The sequence below is a fragment of the Typopeltis vanoorti genome, chromosome 22, assembly GCF_054136105.1.
Source record: "Typopeltis vanoorti isolate ZY-2024b chromosome 22, IOZ_Tvanoo_1.0, whole genome shotgun sequence".
Lineage (NCBI taxonomy): Eukaryota > Metazoa > Arthropoda > Arachnida > Uropygi > Thelyphonidae > Typopeltis > Typopeltis vanoorti.
The window spans coordinates 86,297,506-86,307,057 of record NC_143570.1 but is presented as its reverse complement, the minus strand read 5'-3'; the positions used below and the strand labels follow the sequence as shown (position 1 = coordinate 86,307,057).

The 9,552-nt window shown below is 38.3% G+C and overlaps 1 protein-coding gene across 2 annotated transcripts in view; it reads left to right on the top strand.

Moving 5' to 3' along the window:
• Window positions 1-415: 415 nt before the first annotated feature.
• Window positions 416-9,552, top strand: part of LOC150094541 (4-trimethylaminobutyraldehyde dehydrogenase A-like) — a 149,823-nt gene continuing 140,686 nt past the window's right edge. Inside the window, exon 1 of one of the 2 annotated variants that reach the window (XM_090412176.1) lies at window positions 416-503. The gene's annotated coding sequence lies outside the window, so the exon portion shown is untranslated. Of the gene's footprint in view, window positions 770-9,552 lie in introns of both variants that reach the window. The other variant, XM_090412175.1, reaches the window with a different exon arrangement.

The following is a 9,552-nucleotide window of genomic DNA, read 5'->3' as shown; positions in this document are numbered from 1 at the left end:
CCCGGAAACTCGGGTTTTTCGTCCTGTAAACTCAAGAAAATCGACCGTAGAACCCACATTATTTCAGACATTAAATATATTGTGTTAGGGTTAGAGACCACGAGATGGCGGCACATTTGAGCCGTCTCTCTTCACTGCGTACCGCTTAATTAGTGATAGCCTTGGGCCATCTGTCTCTGATTGGGTACCAGTGGAGATTGAACTGCCCACTCAGTCTCCAAAAGTTAGATAGGGCTAAATGGCCTCGCCTAGTCCCGTATATACGGGAATAAAAAGGCGTTAGCTGATTTTTTTTTTTTTTTTTTTGAAAAACCGATATTTAATATCAATAAATAATTTAAAATGAAAAGTACTTTCCACCTGGCGTTCATTTTCAACTTTTTTTTTTCCTTTTTTAACTAGTGAAAGCAAAGCCATGAGCCAACGCTATTTGGTATTGCTGTTAAGACGGTGCTGATTTTAGTATTAGAAGCGCATTAAAGTATTTTAATTGCTGCCATACTGTATGCAACTTTCCATTCATTCTTATAATAAAATAACACTTCTGAATATTTTGGTAGATTGTATTATTTTTTGCTTTGACCACCGGTGAAGCTTGACATATCCCCCTAGTCTCATAAGTTGACTGAACGGTATTAAAAGATAAGCAAAGTTTTACGACGAAGATTGACGATTCTTCATTACACGGTTTTACTAATTTGATTTAGTGACCGAACTCGGCTCCCTAAGCAAGATACTGTTATTTTTCGAAGTTGAATTGTTATTAGAGGTAGAGTTACCAAACTTAGTTTTATACTCATATATCTGAATTCTCAAAAAAAAAAAAATTATGCGTGATTTATTCGATTTGATGGCCGTAATTCACATATCCGTAATTCTTTACCATGTGGTTTAAATAGCTCTGACTACTACCTTTCTGTTTTTCATATAACGAAAGCTGAAAATGTATTCTCAGCTATATATATAGTTAACGTCTCACAGGAGACTTGTGAATACTAAATATACCTCGAGATAAATACAGTACAGCGCGTTTTCATCTGAAATGCTTAATATCAGTAGTAATTTATACTCCAAAAAGACGTACTTTTCAGAAATACTGGTGTGCGTAATGTTATTTTCCAAGGCTGAAGCAAAAGGAGAGATTAAGCACAAGTGCTTTCAGAGTTCTGCTTGCGAGAGGTCACAGATCTTTGCAAAGACTTGCATTTAGCAGTTTATTGCAACGTTTGTAGCTTGCAACAATTCTTTTCCTTCATAAGGGGAAAAAAAAACATGCTGTACCACATGAAGTTTTATAACTACAAATTTCTTTACCGTCATATTCAAGAATAATCTCAAACAGTTAAATTATCACAATTATAAGCACCTTTATGTCAGAAACATTAGTTAAAACAAGGAAAGTTGGTTATATCTTAGGATTCCCTAAGATATAATTCCCAGTTAAGTTACAACAGTTAATATAGAACTTAATTCAACACATCTTTGAGATTGCATCTGTTATCACCATTGTCAAACTGGCACATAAGTGCTTTTTTTATCGTATAACCTTTAGGTAGCAGTTTATTTCAGGCCCATTGCTTACAGTTAAGAGTCATATTTTTGTTTTTTATAGAATTGGGTGGGTATCATTTCTGTAGATTCATTGTCTTTTATATGTAAGCACTATAGGAAATGCTGGCCTCGTTGGCCAGATGGTTAGCATATCCGCTTTCCAGCCAAAAGGCTGTAGGTTTGAATCCTGCTGTGGCATGGAAGTTTGTGATTGTCTTTCACCTTCATACACTTATTCACACAAGTGTGTAAATACTCTCCCAAGTATTTACACACTTGTAATTTACACACTTCTCCATAATGGGAGAAGCCTTTACCCAACAGTGGGGAATATATAAACTTATAAAAAACTACAGGAAATAGCAGCATGACTGAAACATGAATGGATCCTGTAGAACTCATTCACCCAATCTCAGTTTTATTGACCATCTTTGAGATGTGGTGCTATTAAATATTATTATTATTATTATTACGGGCAACTCCAAGGAGTCCTTAGACTCATCGAGGGAGGCCCTAAACATCATGTCCACCACAACTATTCGACATTCACATAGTATCTATCATACTTTGCCTTGAACTCATTCACCGTCATAGCACCCACAACAGACTCTGGCAGCTTATTCCACTCATTCACCACTCTACAAGTAAAAAACCCAGCTCTAACACCCTTACTAACCACACTCTTGCCCAGCTTCCATAGATGTCCCCTAGTCCTCCCACCACCAGTCCTGTTCTCAAAAATATCCTCTGAATTAATCCTATAGAAACCCTTCAGCAATTTGAATGTCTCAATCATATCTCCCCTTTTCCACCTATCAACCAATTTCTGCAACCCATAAATCTTCAACCTGTTTTCATAAGGTTCATTCCATAGACCTGCTATCATCGTGGTCACTCGCCTCTGGATCCTCTCAACCTCCTCCCCATCAAGAAGAAACCTAGGTGACCAGATCTGGGCTCAGTAATCAAGATGGGGTCTTCTCAAGGCTCGATACAGAGGAACAATAACTTACTTATCTCTGCTCATCAAAGTCAGCATCCAAGTGATTTGATGAGCTGATTTAGCCACTTTTGCAATGTGCTCCCTAAACTTCAACTCCCTATCCACCAACACTCCCAAGTCCTTGGCCTCATCAATCTCCTGGAGTGTAATTCCACCAATGTGATATACTGCTGCTACTCTTTTCACCCCAAAATGCATAACCTTACATTTTGCCACATTAAATTGACATCCATTTTCCTTAGCCCAGACCTCCAATCTAACCAAATCATCCTGCAATATTTTGACATCTTCTGCATTCACTATTGCCCTACCAACTTTGCATCATCAGCAAACAAATGAACCGTTCCTCTCAGATCCTTCCCTATATCGTTAATGAAAAAATTAAACAGCAGTGGTCCAAGAACGGAACCCTGCAGCACACCAATAGTCACAGGCTGTCTTTTGGACTCGACTCCTGGACAAACTACTCTCTGGTATCTCTCCATCAACCACCCTCCTATCCATCTCACCAACCCTATATCCATTGCTATATGTTGTAGTTTACGGATTAGAATTCCATGTGGTATCCTGTCAAAGGCCTTAGCCAGGTCCAGCAGTATCACTGTAAACCCATTACCCTTATCCAGTTCAACCCTCACTGTGTTATAAAACCTGAGCAAGTTACCGAGGCGTGATCTACCCTTCACAAAACCATGCTGTCTCCCATACAGTATCTGATTTTCATCAATCCATTCCTGTATTTTTCCCTTGACTACTTTCTCCAAGACCTTGACAACGACTCCTGATATGCTGATCGGTTGGTAATTTGCAGCAGTAGTCTTGGATCCTCCTTTATGCAGTGGAACTATTTTCCCCTCTTTCCACCTCTTCGGGAATAAACCAGACCCGTTACTCAGATTAAACAATGTGATCAAGGGCGCTGACAATTCTTTAGCCACTTCATGTAAGACCCGTTGGTATACTCTCCAATCCCACAGATGTATTCACATTAAGGTTCTGTAATAGACTATTCACCTCCACTTCATTTGCCACAATTCCCCTATAAACTAATGGTTCCTTCAATGTCACCACTTGTATGATATACTCTTGCAAAGTGTTCACCCAGTAATTCCACTATATTGACTGATTCATTGACCTCCCTACCATTGGCATTCCTTCTGCCGTGTACAGTTTTTCTTTTACTTGCAGCATATTGAAAGAACTGTTTGGGATTCTCTTTAGCTTGGCTAATTTCCATTCATAATCAGCTTTTGCTTTTCTTACCACACTCATTACCCTTCTGGCCTGCACTTTATACCATTCATGTGCCTGCAGGTCACCTTTCTCTTTAAATTTCCTCCACAGTTGTTTCTTTTTTTGCAACTCAAGTTTAATGATGTTATTCATCCATTTAACCCCTACTTGACTTACTATTTGGACTCTACGTATACAGTCAGCCATAACCTCCTGCAAATGCTCCTTGACCACTTCCCATGCCCTATCATCAAAACTGCCCTTGCAGTTTTACATGCCATGGCACTGAACCAAGCAATGTCCTAAACTTGTCATACTTGCCAGCATGGTAATTCCACATGTACCCTGTCTTAATCGAAAATTTCACACATTTAGCCACCTCCCAGGCCAATACCCTATGATCACTCTCACCAATAGGTGGCAACATGGTCATATTCATTACAATTAAATTCTCAGATGCTATTACTAGGTCAAGCACTCTCGAACACCTAGTATTTTCCATTACATGCTGTCTCAGACAGTTATCCCTTAGTAACTGAATAAAATCCAGTTCCTTCCTCACGTGTCCTCTCCTCCTTCCAATCGATGTTACCATAGTTGAAATCCCCCAATAATAATTACCCTCCTTCCACTCATTTTATCAATTTGTCTATGCATACTATCTCCACCATCTATTCCATCACCTGGTCTATAGCAGTACCCAACTGTACATTTTGTTCCGTTAGTCTGAATCTCACACTAAATAGCCTCAAATGAGCTCTTTTCACTATCCTGCAATACAACTTCTATTCGCCTTGGCTTCAGTTCATCAGCTATCATCAATAACACTCCTCCCATTTTATTCTCTCTGTCCCTCCTGAACACACTATACCCTACACATTCTATCCCACTAACTATATCATCTTCTGTCAGCCATGTTTCACTAATGCCAATAACCTACAAGAGATATCCACCACTATTAGGTGGATATCTCTTGCAAACTAGCCATGGAGTATAAATTTTTATAGATACAGTTAACTGACCTAAACAGAAACCCCACTTCCAGATGAGGGAGTCAAAATAGCCCAAAACTGTTGGGTGACACTAAAAATAGTGAAATTACATACACATCCAAAATGTATTATAAAGTATATTAAAAGAAGTATAATTCAGACAGCCAATACCAAGAAATTAGAATGAAATAAATAGATAATTGTAAATTGTTGGATACATTTTTTTTTTGTTTGTTTGTTTTTAAGAATTATTACATCAATTAAAATTTTCAAAATGTAAGTTTCAAAATCGAAGTAATTTACACTTATTAAAAAAAAAAAAAAATTAAATCTAGTGATTACATAGTCAGTCATACACTGTAATGCTGGAGTTACTTGATGTATGGTATAGCCCCTCCTAAAACCAGTATCTGGATCTTCCTCTGGTGCATGGCCTGTAAAGTAAAAGAAAAAAAAAGTTTTACAAATATTTTAATATGAAAAAAATGTGCAAGCAAAATTCTTTTGCACATAAAAAATTTGACTTAGAAATTCATTCTCTTCAAGTTATTAGTAATACTGTTCTTAAACATTTCATTAGTTAAAGATATAAATATGTATTTATATATTTTTTTTTATTTATTTACCTACGCATATTTATTAATATGTCATCATCATCATCAAATTTCTGACATGTACCCTCAAGGGGTGTACAGGATATGATAGTACTACATGAAAAATTTACATCATTACTAACTTCCTATCTACAATTTTCCTCCAAATCAGTCTGTTACTTGTCAAGATTCCAACATTATCAGATCTTATATTTCTATCGTCTAAGGCACATTGTGCCGTATCAATCCACCTATATCTTGGTCTTCCTCTGGGTTGTTTTCCTGCCAGCAGAGAACACTATCAATCTTTCCTTGCCCATTCTATTTAAGTGGCCATACCACCTGAGAGATTAGCTCTGCTAATGCATTCCTGGATGCTGACAATGTCAAGTTCTTTCCTAATATCCTCATTTTTAATATAATATTGCCATTGAATACCATCTGTTCGCACCTCTAATCTTTCTCAGGACTCTCATATCTGCGGTCTCTAGTCTTTGGTCAAGTGTTTAACTTCTGACACAGCTCTCAGATCCATAAGTTAAAACTAGTTTGAACACTGTCTTGTATACAGCTAATTTAGTGTTCCGACTAATTTCTCTCTTATTCCATATGAATTTATTCAGTTGACTTCCCACCATACCAGCTTTGCTGATTCTGTTGTCTATTTCCATATTTAATTTACCATCTTCACTAAAAATTGAGCCTGAGTTGATGAAAAGTTTTACTTGTTCCACAGGTTCTCTGTTCAAAACACAGTTGACATTTTCAAGTATGGATATGTATTCCTGACTGTATGTCTGTTGAGTGTTTTTTACCACTGTGCTATCACTGCTTGTTTCATTTAGCAATTTTTTGAAGTGATTACTCCATACTTCAAGGATATCTTTTTTTCTCATGTTTTCATGTCACCTTTATCATCTCTAACTCCTTTTACAGCACTCTTTCCTCCATTTCTAAGCTTCTTCAACACCTCCAGAATATCTTACCACCTTCTTGATATTTATTTTCTATGTTCTTGCCAAAGTCCTCTCATGACTTTTGTTTAGCCAGTTTTACACAGTGATTAACTTTCTTACATTTGTCTCTGTATTCTCTAAGAGCACAAGCTGACTTATTTGCCAGGAACTTTTGATATGCTTTCTTCTTTTCCTTCACTGCCTATTTAACTTCCTGTGTCTACCATGTAGTTCTGTTTTTCTATCCTTGCAGACAACCTCACCACATGCCTCTCTGGCTGAATCTATCAGGGTTTTCTTCAAGGTTTGCCACTGAATCTCCAAGGTTTGGTCTCTGTTCTCCAACTCTTTCATATTTTCTTCAATAATCTTGATGTATTTTAGTCTACAGTTCACATCTGAGAGCTCCTCAACTTTTATTCACTTTAAAACTTTCTTACATGTCATTCTTTTCAATATGAAATTCAATTTTATCCTGCTCAAGAATAGTGATCACTTCCAATTTCAAATCCTCTGTACACTCTGGTGTCCTGCACCAGGGAGAAAACATCACTATCAACAATAACATATTATTATTATTATTATTATTACTACGGGCTACTCCAGGGAGTCCTTAGACTCATCGAGGGAGGCCCTAAACATCATGTTCACACAACTGTTCAACATTCTCACAGTATCTATCATACCTTGCCTTGAACTCGCTCGCTGTCATAGCACCCACAACAGACTCTGGCAGCTTATTCCACTCATTTACTACTCTAAAAGTAAAGAACCCAGCTCTAACACCCCTGCTAACCACGCTCTCGCCCAGCTTCCATGGGTGTCCCCTAGTTCTCCCACCACCAGTCCTGATCTCAAAAATAACCTCTGAATTAATCCTATAGAATCCTTTTAGCAATTTGAATGTCTCAATCATATCTCCTCTTTTCCGCCTATCAACTAGTTTCTGCAACCTACAAATCTTCAACCTGTTCTCATATGGTTCATTCCATAGACCTGCTATTATCTTAGTCACTCGCATCTGGATCCTCTCCACCTCCTCCCCATCAAGAAGGAACCGAGGTGACCAAATCTGGGCACAGTAGTCGAGATGAGGTCTTATCAGGGCTCGGTACAGAGGTACAATAACTTGCTTATCTCTGCTCGTCAAGGTATTTTTCAACAACCAAGTGAGTTGATGAGCTGATTTAGCTACTTTCGCAATGTGCCCCCTAAACTTCATCTCCCTATCCACCAACACTCCCAAGTCCCTGGCCTCATCAATCTCTTGGAGTACAGTTCCACCAATGTGGTATACTGCTGCTAATCTTTTCACTCCGAAATGCATAACCTTACATTTTGTCACATTAAATTGACATCCATTCTCCTTAGTCCAGAACTCCAATCGATCTAAGTCATCTTGCAAGACTTTGACATCTTCTGCATTCACTATCTCCCTACCCAACTTTGCATCATCAGCAAACAGATGAACTGTCCCACTTAGACCGTTCCCTATATCGTTAATGAACGGATTAAACAGCAGTGGTCCAAGAACAGAACCCTGTGGCACACCACTAGTCACAGGCTGTCTTTTGGACTCTACTCCTGAATAAACTACTCTTTGATATCTCTCCATCAACCACCCAGCTATCCATCTCACCAACCCTATATCCATTCCCATATGTTGTAGTTTACGGATTAGAATTCCATGTGGTATCCTGTCAAACGCTTTTGCCAGGTCCAGCAGTATCACTGTAAACCCATTTCCCTTATCCAGTTCAGCCGTCACCTTGTTATAAAACTTGAGTCAAACATAGTCAATGAGACTTTTCTTATTCCTTACCTCTTCTCTCCATGTGAATTTGTGCACAAATTTTTTTGTTGGAACATGGTGTTAGTAATAACCAGTCCATGTCCTGAGCAGAAATCCAACAGGTATTTGCCATTATTATTAGCTTTGCTCTTTTCTTCAAATTTTCCCAAAATATTTTTGTATATCTGATAATCACTTCCTACTCTGCTATTTAGATCCCCAACAAGGGCCAACTTTTCCTTTTACATTGTGTCCGTAGCTTCCTCAAAAAATTCCTCCACTTCTACCTTAGTAGAGCCTTCAGTGTTACCATAGGCACAAATAAGTCTCATTGTCTAGTTCCCCATTCTGATATTTGCCCACATCACTCTACTTGAGACTGCCTGCCATTGAAGAAGATTAGCCTCGTATTTAGTGTTAAATACTATGGCTACACCTTTTCCTTGATTTTCATTGCCTGAATATAACATTTTGTATTTTTTGCTCAGAAAGATCTCACCAGTTTTTGTCTTTTTTGTTTCAGTCATCCCTATTATGTCAATCTGGTACTTATCTAATTCCTCAGCTAGCTCCATTTCTTTGCCATTCAGGCTTCTTATGTAGATAGTACCGATCTTTAACTCTGTTGATGTTGAGTTGTGGTGTGCTTTCAGATTTGTTCCGGTAGCTGACTTTTCACTGTTCTTCCTGGTTCCCTGGCGAAAACAACGGGGGCCCTTGTTTAACAGGGCGATGCCCCAGCCGGCATGAAATTCTGTCATGTTGTACCATCATTTTCTATATTGGTTTAAGCCAATAAGAATAAAATTTGTTCGGCTAAATCCCAAATTGCCAACCCATCCTCGTTCGTTCAGTATTCAGGTAGATACCCAACAGGGTGCACCACGAGAAGGTGAGGATTGGACATTAGGTCAGAAGCCCTGGTCGGTTCTCCACATTCCTTTAAAGGCTATGTGGAGGTCTCCGCTCAGTTATACAGCTTTGACCCTTAAGCACCCCTTATTAATATATAGGTCCCCATTTTTCTTTAAAATTGTGTAGTAGTGACAAACCTCATTGCTGCAAGATATAAAGGTACAGGAATGCTTCCTAAATGACAGCAGTTGTGTATATTTCAAGATGACATTGTGCTTTGTATTAATGGAAGGTGTGAGGGATCTAGCAGTGCTCTAAATTTAGTAAGTTTTGTAGAAGGGGAGTTCCTGGGACATGGGCATCTGCAGAAAATTTTCCAGGGATAGAAAGTAAAATTTTCTAGGGGAAGGCAAAGCTAGGAGACAAATAATTACATCAAAAATTTTTTATTTATTTTTTTCGTTTTTTTTTTTTTCCACAAGTAGAACCAAGGGGACAAGTGCCCTGTTTTCCCCCCTCTGCAGACGTCCATGTCCTGGGATGTTTACTGAGAATACAGTGCCACTTTATAAATGGG